The following is a 16455-nucleotide window of genomic DNA, read 5'->3' as shown; positions in this document are numbered from 1 at the left end:
ATGAACGAGAGGTGGAAACACTTTTGACTACTCCGTCCCACTCCGGATCTTATGGTTAACACGGGTATTACGGCACAAGAATCACTGGCGACATTTGTTGTTTAATCCTAGATGGATATAAACCCGTGCAATGGAACCGCCACCATATCAACACAATCCATGGTTCCATTGCCCACCACATAGTCATATTCATAGTTATGAAAGTAGTGGTTTTGGTTTTTATGCAATAGTGATAACCATAATACTTTGCAAGTAATTTGATAGAAATACTCAAATGACATGAGCAAGTGATGAACTTGCCTGAACACTGCAAAGTTTTGCAGTTGGATGGGGTGGACTGACCCTTGTCCTCTGGTTCTGAAAAATAGCATCATTGTCCGATAAGGGCAATGGTTAAAGAAGCAATTATGCATGGTTCCAGTTTTAGGGTTTGTTTCCCCCCCTTCCGATGTCGTTATTATTTCATGTAAGAGGTTATTACTAAGAATAATTTGTAGATACTATATTTAGTGTAAATACAACCTTGAAATGTTGTCAAGGTGTTTTTGAAGTCCAAATGCATTAATGGACTTATTTTTATTATTGAAAATTTTATGTGTGATTAAAATGATTATTTAAATCATCAAATGAAGACTTTTTCTTAATTGTCTTCAAAAACTCTCTTTTGTATTTTTTTATGATAGAGAATTTTATGCTGATCTATTTTCATATTTTTAATTATTTTTTTAGAGATTTGAATCATTTTCTATTTATTTTCAAAGTTTCTTGTTTATTTAAAATGTGAAATGACACATTTACCCCTGGGCCCACCTGTCAGGGTGGCCCAGTGGGGTTAACCCTAACCCGAGCCACACTTGGGCTCGGTCGGCCCACTCGCCCCTTTCTGCCCGCGTAGAACCCTAATCCCCCTCGTCCTCTCGCGATGTTGCGGTCGCCTCGCCGCCGCCGCCCCTAATCCGACCGCCACCGGCCCTTCCCGTCGGCGAGGTCGGTGTCAATCGAGCCTCCGCTCGACGGCGCATCTCTGGGTCCGCGTCGATTTGGCGTTCGCCGCCGTTCCTGCTCGCCCCCAACCCTACTGCGCCTCCGTCGCCTGGATCCGTGGAGATCCGCCATTCACCGGCGTCCCTGGCGCCGTGACGCCGCCGTGATGAAGCAGTCGTTGCGGCGGGGTGATGGCCTGGCCTGGCTTGGCTCGGCGCCGCCGCTAGCCCGGCGTGTGCCGCCGTGCCGCCATGGTTGCGCGTCTCTGCTTCGCCTGGCTTGTAAGTTCTTACCGCCTCCTTCTCTCTCTCCTTCTGTTCCTGTTCGACTAGCTCCGCCACCGGCCTACTCTCCCTGTAGAGAAGCTTGCCGTGCAGATGCGCTGCTGTTGCGCCTTGCTAGCCTGCGCCTATGCTGCTTGTGCTTTGTGTTCTTTGTCTGTCTGCTTGCGCTCTTACTGCTGTGCTAGCCATGGATGCGCGTGTGCTGCTGCTGTGCTGCTGCTCTGTGTATGCTGCTGCCATTATTCCTAGCTTCTGCGCTGTGTTGTTCTTCTTTATCAGTTGCTGTTGCAATTCATGAGCCCTAGCTCATGAGCTTACTGTGGTGTTGTGCTAAATTTTTACTTGTTACTGCTGCTGCTATCTTGCTCCTGCCTCTCCTGTGGATACCTCCACTTGCCTCCGGCTTGTGCATGATCCTTGCCTTTGGCAAGTGCCAGTGCCCTGGTGTGCTATATCTTGTGCTTGATTTCATGAACATGCTCAATTGAGCATTGTTATTGGCTTAACAGCACTATCCAGTGATGAGTGATGTGTGCTCTCTTTGGGTAACTTGATTTAGTGGTACATCATGCCTTTGATGTGCTTCTGGATACAATCATAAAGTCATTAATTCTGTATCTGTTTATTCAGTTATAGCTTGGTTGTAATTCTTCAGTAGCTGGCTAATTACTGTTAATATGCTTGGTTGTAGCCATTCGTAACCGATGCTAGCAACTCGATGATCATATGCTCATCAATTGCTTGTGAGAGATGTTGTTTCATGCATGTGCCTCACTTGTTGCTCTCTGTGTGTGGTGTGTGCATCACACGGGCTTGGCTCTGGTGTGTGATGATGCTTGTTCAAGCATCAGTTGATGCTTGCAATGATCCATTGGATCATCTGCAAGACTCTGGTACTTTGATTACTTGTGTAGTTCATTTATCTGTATTAGCTTGCTTTATTAGATGGATAAATGATGTGAACTGCTTGCAGTGATGATCATTTCAATGAATTTGTTAGGGCTAGATGGATGCCAACCACTGGTTGGGTACCCTAGCCCACTACTGAACCCTACTGGGTGATGATGTGGTGGCTTAAAGTGTTGGTTATGGGTTGAGGTAGCCACAGCGTACTTGTGATGCTGCCCGGGGTAGCTCCCCTTTCTATGGCTTGCTTGTGCATGGACAAATGCTTTACGGCTGATCATGTTTGACTGCAGAAGCCTTTTGATGTTGACAATACTGGTAGAAACTGGTATTTCTACCATTCTGATGGTGTAGCTAGACTGTTAGGTGCTTGGTGACTTGGAATGGCTAATTAGGATCAAATCCATGATGGATTTCTCTGGTTGTGTCACTGTGTTGACACAACCAGTGTTCCCTTGGTTGTTTTCCTTCTAGCCTTTACTTTATTTGCTGGCACCAAATGGTTTTGCAACCAAGTGATGATACATCCAAGTTTTCCTACCCTTCTGTGCTCCTGTGATGCAAAGCATGCTTATGTATGAGCAAGGTATGTTCTTGCTCAGGCTATTGTGTGGTATACCTCACTCCAGCTCCTAGAATGAGTTGTTGGTGTAGAGGATTTCTTCTGGTGATTTTGGTTTGCTTGCCCTGCTCCTCCTTGCTATCTTCTGGTGCTTGAGTTGATTCTGGTGATTATGAGATAGGTGAAACAGCTCTAGCTGTTCACCTGTTCTTGCTGTTCTTGGTGTGCTTACCCTTGTGGAGTTGCTGCCGATGAACAGCTAGGGTTTGGCTCAAAAAAGGTTATATATGCTTCTCCCTTGCTCTCTCTGGTCGACAGCTGAGCCTGGCACCATTTTGGTGACTCCCCAGGCTTGTGTGTGCTGTTATGCATGCACAAAGCCTTGTGTGCTGCCTGGTTGTGTGTGTGTGCAAGTGCTGTGCACTTGGTCTTTGAAAGGATCAGCTCGACTGATCCCTGTGCATATCCTCCCTATTCCATTTCTTTGCTAACCTGCCAAGTGGCTATGCCACTTGGCATAACACTTGTTTTATTTTCTTTGTGTTTGTGTGCGGGGATCAAGAATTGATCAAGATGATCCAGAAGATCATCAAGTCCAAGATCAAGTGAAGATGTTCTTGTAGTATTAGGATATTTAGATAACTTGTAATTTTTCCTTTTAATTTTTCTATTTCTTCAATTCTTGTAATGTGTTGTAATTCAATAATTCAATTCTGAATATTGTAAAGACAATGTATTATGTGTGTGATTATCAATAAAGCTCCAATTTTCCTTAATGAGTTTTATATAGTTGTTTTACTATTTATATTCCTAATTACTTATAATTGTTTATTGAATTATCTCAAGTTTGAATTATGAGATAACAATTTGATGTTTGAATTTGAAATTCAAATTCAACTTTAAGTTTGAATTCAATCATGCAACTTAATTTTGAATTCAATCATGCAACTTAAGTTTGTGATGCAACATCCCTTCTCTCTTCTCCAAAACCCTAGTTTAGTTGAATAAGAGCAAGTTTGTCGCACTCTCGAAACCCTAACCCCGTAAGGTGTCGAGAGAGAAACTTGTTCCCCTTCGATGCGATTTTTGTTTAAAAGCGCGAAATTTCCCGTAAATTACAATGCAATGCACATCCCTTTCTAAAATCTACCCCTCGATCGTCTCTAAACCCGGGACATTACAGCCTTTCCCCCTTAAAGAAAACTTCGTCCCGAAGTTGTGGTTGTAATACTCGAACAGTTCGGGGTATGTTTTCCTCAGGTCTTCTTCCTTTTCCCGGGTGGCTTCCCTCTCGGGATGATGCTTCCATTGTATCTTGCAGTATTTGATAGCTTTATTTCTGAGTTGTTTCCAGCTTTCCTCGAGAATCTTGGCTGGTTTCTCGATGTAAGTCAAATCTGGTTGTAACTCGAGCTCGGCATGTGATATTGGCTCATCTGGGGTCTTTAAGCATTTCCTGAGTTGCGACACATGGAATACATTGTGAACTTGTGCTAGCCTTCCCGGTAGATCCAATTCAAAGGCTAAACCTCGGTTTTGACTCAGTATCTTGAAAGGTCCGATGTATCTAGGACTGAGTTTTCCTTTTACTCCAAACCTCTGGAGTCCTTTCATCGGGCTCACCTTAAGGTATACCATGTCTCCAACTTGTGGTTCCCATGTTCTTCTCTTCTGATCCGCATAGCTCTTTTGTCGACTTTGGGCTATCTTCAGTCTGTCTCTTATAATGTCAATGATGTGTTGTTTTTCCTTGACATAGTCAGGGTTGAACTCTTTGCTTGCTCCGGCTTCATACCAACATATCGGTGATCTACACTTCCTTCCATACAGAGCTTCAAATGGTGCCATCTTGATGCTTCTTTGATAACTATTATTGTATGAAAACTCTGCTAGTGGTAAGTGCTCCTCCCATGATCCTCCGAAGTCTAGGGCACAAGCCCTAAGCATATCCTCTAAGATCTGGTTGGTTCTCTCGGTTTGTCCACCGGTCTGGGGATGATAAGCGGTACTATAGTCCAACTTGGATCCTAAAGCTTCGTGAAGTTGCTTCCAGAATGCTGATGTGAACACGGATCCTCGATCCGATACTATTTTCTTAGGCACTCCATGCTTACTCACGATCTCTTTGATGTAAAGATCGATGAGTTTCTCTCCTTTATCCTGCTGGTTTACCGCTAAAAAGTGTGCACTTTTCGTCAACCGGTCCACGATTACCCATATCATGTCCTTCTTTTTATTGGTCATGGGTAGTCCGGTGATGAAATCCATTCCTATCTCCTCCCATTTCCACTCTGGAATAGGTAAAGGTTGTAACTTCCCTGCCGGACTCTGGTGTTCAGCCTTCACTCTTTGGCAGGTATGGCATTCTGCCACATATTGTGCTATCTCCCTCTTCATGTTATTCCACCAGAATAGCTCCTTTAGATCCATGTACATCTTCGTACTTCCTGGATGAATGGAGTATGGTGTTTGATGGGCTTCCCGGAGTATTACTTCCTTGATTTCAGCAATATCCGGAACACAAATTCTCTTCTGGAACCATAATGATCCAGATTCTCCACGGTGAAATTCTGATGGTCTTCCTTCATCTATCCTTCTCATCTCCTCCACGATGAATGGATCATCCAGCTGACCCATCATTATCTCATTCTTCAGGTTGACATTCAACTCATCGGCTACTTGCAAAGCCGATAATCCTTCATGGGCTTCCTTCTCCCAAAGTTGTATTTGGGCTTGACTTATTTCCTTCCTCAACTCCGGTGAGATTTCTTGTTCCACTCCTCCGGTACTCTTCCTACTCAGGGCATCTGCTACAACATTAGCCTTCCCTGGGGTGTAATTGATTGTCAGGTCATAATCCTTAATCAATTCTAGCCATCTTTTCTGTCTCATGTTGAGTTCCTTCTGAGTGAAGAAATATTTGAGGCTTTTATGATCTGTATAGAGCTCACACTTAGCTCCATAGAGAAAATGTCTCCATGTTTTGAGTGCAAATACGACTGCGGCTGATTCCAAGTCATGTGTTGGATAATTCACTTCGTGAGGTCTGAGTTGCCTCGATCCATAAGATATCACTTTCCGATCTTGCATGAGTACACAACCCAATCCATGCTTGGATGCGTCACAGTATACGGTGTAATCCTTGCCAACTTCCGGAATTGCTAACACCGGTGTCGTGGTGAGTTTCTCTTTTAGAGTTTGAAAGCTCTTTTCACACTCCTCTGACCACACAAATGGTGTATTCTTCCTTAACAGCTTCGTCATTGGTCCTGCTATTTTGGAGAATCCTTCAATGAACCTCCGGTAATATCCTGCCATTCCTAGGAATCCTCGGATCTCCTTGACAGTCTTTGGTGCTTCCCATTCTAGAACTGCTGCTACCTTACTCGGGTTGACAGCGATTCCATCTTTGCTAATGACATGCCCAAGAAATTCCACTTGATCTAACCAAAATTCACACTTACTAAGTTTGGCATAAAGTTGATGTTCCCTTAGTGTTTGCAACACTAACCTCAAATGTTCGGCATGTTCTGCCTTGTTCTTGGAATATATCAGAATATCATCGATAAATACGATGACAAACTTGTCTAGATATGGCATGAAGATCTTATTCATGAGATTCATGAATATTGCTCGGGCATTGGTTAATCCAAAAGGTACTACAAGGTATTCATGGTGTCCATACCTTGAGACAAAGGCAGTTTTCGGAACGTCTTCCTTCTTGATCTTTATCTGGTGATAACCGGATCTTAGATCAATCTTGGAAAAGACTCCCGTGCCTCTCACTTGATCAAATAGATCTTGTATTCTTGGAAGTGGATACTTGTTCTTGATTGTGACGTTGTTCGATTCCCGTAGTCTCCGCACATCCTTCTTCCTCCATCTCTTTTATCTACGAAGATCACAGGTGATCCCCATGGTGAAACACTCTCTTGAATGAATCCCTTTTGTTCTAAGTCATCCAGTTGTTCCTTAAGCTCTTTCAACTCCTTGGGCCCCATCTTATATGGTGCTTTGGCAATCGGAGCTGTTCCTGGAATTAGGTCGATAGTGAATTCTATCTCCCTATCTGGTGGCATACCAGGTAATTCCGCAGGAAACACATCCTGGAATTCATTTACTACAGGTATATCTTCTAACTTCACCTCCTTCATGCTATTCAGTTGTAGCTCAACTTCAATCTGTGTATGTTTGTCGCCTTGGTAGATCATTCTACTTCCATCGGGGCTTTTCAACGATACCGTCTTGTTCACACAATCGATCAATGCTCCATTAGCTTCCAACCAGTTCATACCAAGAATGACATCAATGTCCTTCATCGGTAAAATGAACAGGTCCGCGTCAAACGCGCACTTATTGATCATAATGACTTGTTTTTGTTTGGCATGGGTTACTACTATCGTTCCCCCGCGAAAGTATGGTTATGGGTGTATCTAACTTAGTGCAACTAATCCCATGTTTGATGATGAATTGTTGAGAAATGAATGATGTAGTTGCACCGGTATCAAAAAGTACTTTGCCGGGATGAGTGAGTATCCGGAGCGTACCTATCACCGCCCGATCGGAGTTGACCACCTCCTCCGGACTAGTGCAGTTCAGCTTGCCGAAGGGCTTCTTATTCTTCCAGCTCCCTCCGGTGTTTCCTCGATTTCCTCCTCCTCCAGATTGACCTCCTCCGGTGTTTCTCTTGGGGCAGTCCTTCAGCATGTGCCCCTCCTGGCGACAACCAAAGCATATAATCTTTGGCTTCTTACAATCCTTGGCAAAATGCCCTGGAAGTCCACAGATTCGACAGACCATTGGATTGGCGGTCTGAAAAGCTTGATTCCTCCTACTACCGTAGTAGTTACTGTTGTTGTTGTTGTTGTTGTTGTTGTTGTTGTTGTTGTATCTGGGCTTGAAACTCAAGCTGGTATTAGGCTTGTTACTAACAAACCTCTTAGGCTCAAACTTGGCCTTTTTCCGTTTCTCCTCCTGCAATTGCTTGAAATCATCTTCCAGAGTGATGGCTGCATCCACCAACTCTTGAAACTCCGTCGCTCTCATCATACGGAGCTGAACTTTGAACTGGGGACTTAACCCCCTCAGAAACCTTTTCTTCTTCTTGTCCTCGGTGTTGACTTCTTCAACAGCATACCGGGACAGTTTAGAAAATTCCCTTACATAAGTCAGGATGGCCTTGTCCTTCTGCTCGAGACTTTCAAATTCTCGACGCTTCAGTTCCACAATACTTTCAGGGACATTGGATTCCCTGAATTTCCTTGCGAACTCCTCCCATGTGAATACCTTTCCAGCCGGATATACGGCTACTATATTATCCCACCAAGATGCGGCGGGTCCACACAACAAGTGTGTAGCATAACGGACCTTCTCCTGGTCATTGCATCCAACGGTGTTGAGCTTTCGCTCAGTATCCATCAGCCAATCTTCCGCGTCCATCGGCTCGGGCGCGTATGCAAAAGATATGGGCTTGGTGTTCTGGAAGTCTGCTAGTGTGACTCCCGGGTTCTCAGGTCTCTCCACCCTGTTTTGCTGTAACAAATCCTGGAAGAATTTGTTCTGCTGCTCCAACGTGACACGTTGTCTCTCTTCCACCATCTGCATGTACTGAATGAAATTCTGCTGCGTCATGGGTGGTGGTGGTGGTGGTAACTGATCTCTGGCTGCTCCCTCAGCCTCTTCCTTTTGTTTGGCTTCGCGCTCCATGCGCTGCGCTTCGGTCTCCTCTCCTAACGCTCCCGACATAACCCCCTAGTTCTGCAACACAAGATGATACTCATAATTACTCCATGCGCAAGTTTTCGAGCTCAACATTGTGCACTGGAACTAGTCACGCAATGGAAATCAAGAAGCAAATCCAAATCATACAAAACATATACCATATATTTACATACTTAAGTGGTCTTATTACAATACTCAAGTCGGTGTGAGTATGCAAACTCACTTATTAAAGTATATGTACAAATTTCTACAAAATATTACAATCTACAATACACGTGGTACTTGTGTATTGTAGCTTTGCTTCCATTGGTAGTCTCTAGACGATCTTCACTCCCGATACATTCCAGGCTTCCATCCGGTCGAACGTGTCGTTCTCCTGACAAAACCTGGAACGTAAGGTCTCCCCGTTGGCTGATAATCGGAATCCGATGATGATCCTAGGGCGAAATCAGTGTTCACAAACTGATCATTCAGTGCGTCGTAATCCACCCATCGGGTGTACTCCCCTATACCTACACCATAGGTATTTCCTACATTCGTATCCGACTCAACCTGGGTCGGATACCCTCCAACTTCCTCCTCATTCCATGGATAACTCTGGTGCTGGGACGTGGCATCTTCATTCATCTCCCCATCATAATACGCTGTGGTACTATGAGTTCCAGTATCAGACCCCCAACGCCAACCCCTGGAATTCTCGATAGGAGTCTCGGAACGCTGGTTGTTTCCGGATTCCTCTCCGCCTTCGTATCCCCCATAGGAACTACCCGAGATAGTTCCCGTGTGTAACAGTGTAGGTTCACGTGCAAGTGGATCAATACCGATGTAGTCACCGACTGAATAAACTGGTGTGTGCACCACATTCTCCATAGGTTCTTTCCCCCTACTCTCCTCCTTGGGTTCGTGAATTCCTCAAGCATCGTATCAATTGCTCCTATCGGATGATGATTCAACCGAAAGAGTAATGATATGAAGTTACGGCTATTGTCCATGTATTTGGTCTGCTTCGGCTGGTTTGCTTTTGGCATATTTGTAGTGATTGAGCATGGGATCATTGTCCTCCTCCATATGAGGAATGTGTGTGAATTCGGAACCCATAAGCTCTTTCGTCTTATGCTCCCGAATATCGGTTATGGCTCTCATAACAGCTATATGGTAAGCTGTATTGGTTGTCCTTGCTTCCCCAGCTGGCATGACTACGCTCATTCCCAAAGATTCGGGAAGTCGCAGTCCTACCCTGCACTTGGCCAACACCGGACCATCATAGAACATGTATTTCTTTACTGGAATCTGGGGATCGCACCCAAATTCCAGTAACATGGCTCGTAGGATATCAGCAAGTCCTCCTTGGTACTCGTTCGGTGTGGAATCCATAACTTTCACGTTTCTTCCCGGTCGTGAACTTGCCATGTTGGTTGTAGAAATAGAAAGATTATGAGATTAGTAATAATGCATCATAATAGAGATAATAAAGAATTATCGCACTAAAAGATTTGGTTGTTGTATTCTCAATTGAATATACACCATATTTTTAGAGAATTCTTTACTAATCCTATTTGACTCCTAACGTTTGGTCCCATTTACTAGGTTCCAACCTAAGGTCAAAGCTTTTGCTCTGATACCAACTGTGGTGACCCTGCATACCACCGCATGTTGTAGTATGCCGATCGTTGATATAACATTCACGAAGTACCATTCCGCAAATATTACATCCCTCGAGTAGTACAACAGAACATAGCAGGGTCCATAACTCATTCACATATTATTACAATTAACATACACATGTCGTCTTGGAGCTCCTCTTGGGTCCTAAGAGGAATACTCCTGGGTTCGAGGTGAACCCAACTTATCTTACAATACCAGAGTTTCATTAAACTAAACATTTATTTCATCGAGCAGCTAAATACTAAGAGTTCAGGCTGCTCGGTTACTACTACTAGCGAATATCCCTAGGCTTGTTCTCCTCCGGAAGCCTCTCCGGATCCGTAGACGATGAGGTAGTCTACGCCTTCAACTCCTCCTGAGAGGTCTGGTTCCTCATAGCCGATGATCTCGGCTCCTTCATTGTTGTCGTAGTCCTCCTCCAGACGATTCAGACAATCTAAGCATGGGATTTAAGAGTGGTATGAGTACGAGCGTACTCAACAAGTTCATTATAGATAAGAGGTGTTTAATGCACTAGCTACGATATTAGACCGGAAAGTCTAATACCAATGCAAGTTTTGGTAAACATTTCTTCAAGAGATTGCTTTTATTCCAAAGAGCTATGTCCGTCAGCCTTCACCGGTTTACTAGAACTTCATGGAGCTCCTTTCCGGCCGCGTTCGCAGTTCCTCAATCCCGGAACGAGGAGTGACGAGTCACGGTTCTTTACACTCGCGAGAGGTGTGTTGCTTTACCCATAAGAGATCTTAACCTTGGTGCCAACCGGGCAGCTTTCCCGTCCACACTTCCTTCGGTGTGAGGCCCGGTATAAGGTCTAGCCAATCATGTTCCTCCGCTACCTCGAACACCCACCCTTTGTTGCATGCCCCGACCCTGGGTCCTCGCCGGTCCCATTATTCCCACTCACGGGTGGACCCCGACCACGACAACGGTTTGGGACTCGTTAACCAAACTCCTTCGCCGGTAGCTGCAACCCATCATAGACCGCAATACCGTGGGGACTTAAGGCCTCCCCAGCCAACCGCTTGCACTTCGAGCGACAAGTGTCTACGGACTATGCCGTGGGGACTTAAGGCTTCCCTAGCCAACCGCTTGCCCTGACAGATACAAGTGTCTACGGTAAAGCGCATCCGTTGATGAACGAGAGGTGGAAACACTTTTGACTACTCCGTCCCACTCCGGATCTTATGGTTAACACGGGTATTACGGCACAAGAATCACTGGCGACATTAATTTGTTGTTTAATCCTAGATGGATATAAACCCGTGCAATGGAACCTCCACCATATCAACACAATCCATGGTTCCATTGCCCACCACATAGTCATATTCATAGTTATGAAAGTAGTGGTTTTGGTTTTTATGCAATAGTGATAACCATAATACTTTGCAAGTAATTTGATAGAAATACTCAAATGACATGAGAAAGTGATGAACTTGCTCGAACACTGCAAAGTGTTGCAGTTGGATGGTGTGGACTGACCCTTGTCCTCTGGTTCTGAAAAATAGCATCATTGTCCGATAAGGGCAATGGTTAAAGAAGCAATTATGCATGGTTCCAGTTTTAGGGTTTGTTTCCCCCCTTCCGATGTCGTTATTATTTCATGTAAGAGGTTATTACTAAGAATAATTTGGAGATACTATATTTAGTGTAAATACAACCTTGAAATGTTGTCAAGGTGTTTTTGAAGTCCAAATGCATTAATGGACTTATTTTTATTATTGAAAATTTTATGTGTGATTTAAATGATTATTTAAATCATCAAATGAAGACTTTTTCTTAATTGTCTTCAAAAACTCTCTTTTGTATTTTTTTATGATAGAGAATTTTATGCTGATCTATTTTCATATTTTTAATTATTTTTTTAGAGCTTTGAATCATTTTCTATTTATTTTCAAAGTTTCTTGTTTATTTAAAATGTGAAATGACACATTTACCCCTGGGCCCACCTGTCAGGGTGGCCCAGTGGGGTTAACCCTAACCCGAGCCACACTTGGGCTCGGTCGGCCCACTCGCCCCTTTCTGCCCCGCGTAGAACCCTAATCCCCCTCGTCCTCTCGCGATGCTGCGGTCGCCTCGCCGCCCCTAATCCGACCGCCACCGGCCCTTCCCGTCGGCGAGGTCGGTGTCAATCGAGCCTCCGCTCGACGGCGCATCTCTGGGTCCGCGTCGATTTGGCGTTCGCCGCCGTTCCTGCTCGCCCCCAACCCTACTGCGCCTCCGTCGCACTGGATCCGTGGAGATCCGCCATTCACCGGCGTCCCCGGCGCCGTGACGCCGCCGTGATGAGCGGTCGTTGCGGCGGGGTGATGGCCTGGCCCGGCTTGGCTCGGCGCCGCCGCTAGCCCGGCGTGTGCCGCCGTGCCGCCATGGTTGCGCGTCTCGCTTCGCCTGGCTTGTAAGTTCTTACCGCCTCCTTCTCTCTCTCCTTCTGTTCCTGTTCGACTAGCTCCGCCACCGGCCTACTCTCCCTGTAGAGAAGCTTGCCGTGCAGATGCGCTGCTGTTGCGCCTTGCTAGCCTGCGCCTATGCTGCTGTGCTGTGTTGCTGTGCTGCTGCTGCGCTCTTACTGCTGTGCTAGCCATGGATGCGCGTGTGCTGCTGCTGTGATGCTGCTCTGTGTATGCTGCTGCCATTATTCCTAGCTTCTGCGCTGTGCTGTTCTTCTTTATCAGTTGCTGTTGCAATTCATGAGCCCTAGCTCATGAGCTTACTGTGGTGTTGTGCTCAATTTTTACTTATTACTGCTGCTGCTATCTTGCTCCTGCCTCTCCTGTGGATACCTCCACTTGCCTCTGGCTTGTGCATGATCCTTGCCTTTGGCAAGTGCCAGTGCCCTGGTGTGCTATATCTTGTGCTTGATTTCATGAACATGCTCAATTGAGCATTGTTATTGGCTTAACAGCACTATCCAGTGATGAGTGATGTGTGCTCTCTTTGGGTAACTTGATTTAGTGGTACATCATGCCTTTGATGTGCTTCGGATACAATCATAAAGTCATTAATTACAGTATCTCGTTTATTCGGTTATAGCTTGGTTGTAATTCTTCGATAGCTGGCTAATTACTCGTTAATATGCTTGGTTGTAGCCATCTCGTAACCGGTGCTAGCAACTCGATGATCATATGCTCATCAATTGCTTGTGAGAGATGTTGTTTCATGTCCGTGCCTCACTCGTTGCTCTCTGTGTGTGGTGTGTGCATCACACGGGCTTGGCCTGGTGTGTGATGATGCTTGTTCAAGCATCGGTTGATGCTTGCAATGATCCATTGGATCATCCGCAAGACTACGGTACTTTGATTACTTGTGTAGTTCATTTATCTCGTATTAACTTGCTTTATTAGATGGATAAATGATGTGAACTGCTTGCGGTGATGATCATTTCAATGAATTTGTTAGGGCTAGATGGATGCCAACCACCGGTTGGGTACCCTAGCCCACTACTGAACCCTACTCGGGTGATGATGTGGTGGCTTAAAGTGTTGGTTATGGGTTGAGGTAGCCCCGGCAGCGATCGTGATGCTGCCCGGGTAGCTCCCCTTTCTATGGCTTGCTGTGCATGGACAAATGCTTTACGGCTGATCATGTTTGACTGCCGTAAGCCTTTTGATGTTGACAATACTGGTAGAAACTGGTATTTCTACCATTCGATGGTGTAGCTAGACCGTTAGGTGCTTGGTGACTTGGAATGGCTAATTAGGATCAAATCCATGATGGATTTCTCTGGTTGTGTCATCGTGTTGACACAACCAGGTGTTCCCTTGGTTGTTTTCCTTCTAGCCTTTACTTTATTTGCTGGCACCAAATGGTTTTGCAACCAAGTGATGATACATCCAAGTTTTCCTACCCTTCTGTGCTCCTGTGATGCAAAGCATGCTTATGTATGAGCAAGGTATGTTCTTGCTCAGGCTATTGTGTGGTATACCTCACTCCAGCTCCTAGAATGAGTTGTTGGTGTAGAGGATTTCTTCTGGTGATTTTGGTTTGCTTGCCCTGCTCCTCCTTGCTATCTTCTGGTGCTTGAGTTGATTCTCGGTGATTATGAGATAGGTGAAACAGCTCTAGCTGTTCACCCGTTCTTGCTTGTTCTTGGTGTGCTTACCCTTGTGGAGTTGCTGCCGATGAACAGCTAGGGTTTGGCTCAAAAAAGGTTATATATGCTTCTCCCTTGCTCTCTCTCGGTCGACGGCTGAGCCTCGGCACCATTTTGGTGACTCCCCGTGCTTGTGTGTGCTCGTTATGCATGCACAAAGCCTTGTGTGCCTCGGTTGTGTGTGTGTGCAAGTGCTTGTGCACTTGGTCTTTGAAAGGATCAGCTCGACCGATCCCTCGTGCATATCCTCCCTATTCCATTTCTTTGCTAACCTGCCAAGTGGCTATGCCACTTGGCATAACACTTGTTTTATTTTCTTTGTGTTTGTGTGCGGGGATCAAGAATTGATCAAGATGATCCGGAAGATCATCAAGTCCAAGATCAAGTGAAGATGTTCTTGTAGTATTAGGATATTTAGATAACTTGTAATTTTTCCTTTTAATTTTTCTATTTCTTCAATTCTTGTAATGTGTTGTAATTCAATAATTCAATTCTGAATATTTTAAAGACAATGTATTATGTGTGTGATTATCAATAAAGCTCCAATTTTCCTTAATGAGTTTTATATAGTTGTTTTACTATTTATATTCCTAATTACTTATAATTGTTTATTGAATTATCTCAAGTTTGAATTATGAGATAACAATTTGATGTTTGAATTTGAAATTCAAATTCAACTTTAAGTTTGAATTCAATCATGCAACTTAATTTTGAATTCAATCATGCAACTTAAGTTTGTGATGCAACATCCCTTCTCTCTTCTCCAAAACCCTAGTTTAGTTGAATAAGAGCAAGTTTGTCGCACTCTCGAAACCCTAACCCTGTAAGGTGTCGAGAGAGAAACTTGTTCCCCTTCGATGCAGTTTTTGTTTAAAAGCGCGAAATTTCCCGTAAATTACAATGCAATGCACATCCCTTTCTAAAATCTACCCCTCGATCGTCTCTAAACCTGGGACATTACAGCCTCCCAGGGAAATATCAAATCAAACCACCTACATGGTAGTAGATCTAGAGCAGTCACTACTCTTAAACCTCTAGCTGATGTGTTGAGAAATAGCACCGAGGAATCGATCACGGCGAGGCCAAATAGGCAAATACCAATGTGTTATTGATGAAGGCAACAATAATCCTTCTTGACCATATGCAAATCTTTTTTACATTTGGGCACACAACTCTCCATGTAATCTTTGTTTTTTTCTTTAATTTGTAATAATAACTAGTTTAATTTATTATTTAAAATTTTAGTGAAATCAACTGTAAAAATTCTCGAGTGGGTGGGAATTTTTTGTTGTTGTTGGGACGCTTTTAAATGGGCCATACAGACCTTGAAAACGCTCAGCGTGTTACACTGAGAAAAACTAATGTGCTACTAAAGTGTCGTAATTGTGATGGGTCATTCTTGTCTACTCCGGTAAATGGGGTGTTGTCAGGCTTCACATTCCAGGCCAGAACAATAACGAGCTTGCATCATAATGGGTCTTGATGGCCGACGAGTATAACAGTAATGGGCCTTGTATGGGCGGTTCAACTAAACTAAAATCGTAGGCATGTCGACCCAATAAGATTTTGATAATCTAAATGGCTGACCCATTAAACTTAGCAGGCCATCGGTGGACTGTCCCATTTAGACTTAGTAGGTCGTAGGAGGGTCGTCCATGTTTAGTTGTAGCAGTCCTGGGGGTTGGCCCATTTAGCCTTAGAAGACATTAGCTGGGCCGACTGGCTTAGCCTTAGCATGCATTAGTTGGGTTGACCCGTTTGTGCATAGTAGGACTCTAGTGGGCAGGCATGTTTTAAGTATAAGTCTTGGATAGGCCAGCCCACTCACATTAATAGGCCAGCCCGCTTAAGTCCAGAAGGCCTTAAGTGGGCTAGCCACTTTGAATCCCAGTGGGCCTAAGATGTACCGGTGTGCTCAATAGTTAGCATGCCTTGTGTGGGCATGTTATCTACCATAGATTTTCTCCCAGTTAACGGCATTACTGGAGAATTAGTGGCGGTTTCCACGTGTCAGTCACTACAAGAAAAGTTGCCATGGCCGACGAAGTTGAAGTCGCGCCGTGGTTGCTGGTGTACCATGGCCGACGATTTTGGGTCCCTCCGTGGTGCATGTCAAAACTTTTTTTTTCTCGTTTTTGAGGCCACCTAGCCCGACGAAAGCGGCCAAAACGTCGCGTATGGTGGCCCGGGACGTGGTGCATCGCGAATTCTCGGGTTCGCCGGCCGAGTCAACGCAAATC

The sequence above is a fragment of the Lolium rigidum genome, chromosome 1 (assembly GCF_022539505.1).
Source record: "Lolium rigidum isolate FL_2022 chromosome 1, APGP_CSIRO_Lrig_0.1, whole genome shotgun sequence".
NCBI lineage: Eukaryota > Viridiplantae > Streptophyta > Magnoliopsida > Poales > Poaceae > Lolium > Lolium rigidum.
The sequence above is the reverse complement of the archived record's forward strand: the minus strand, read 5'-3'. Positions refer to the sequence as shown.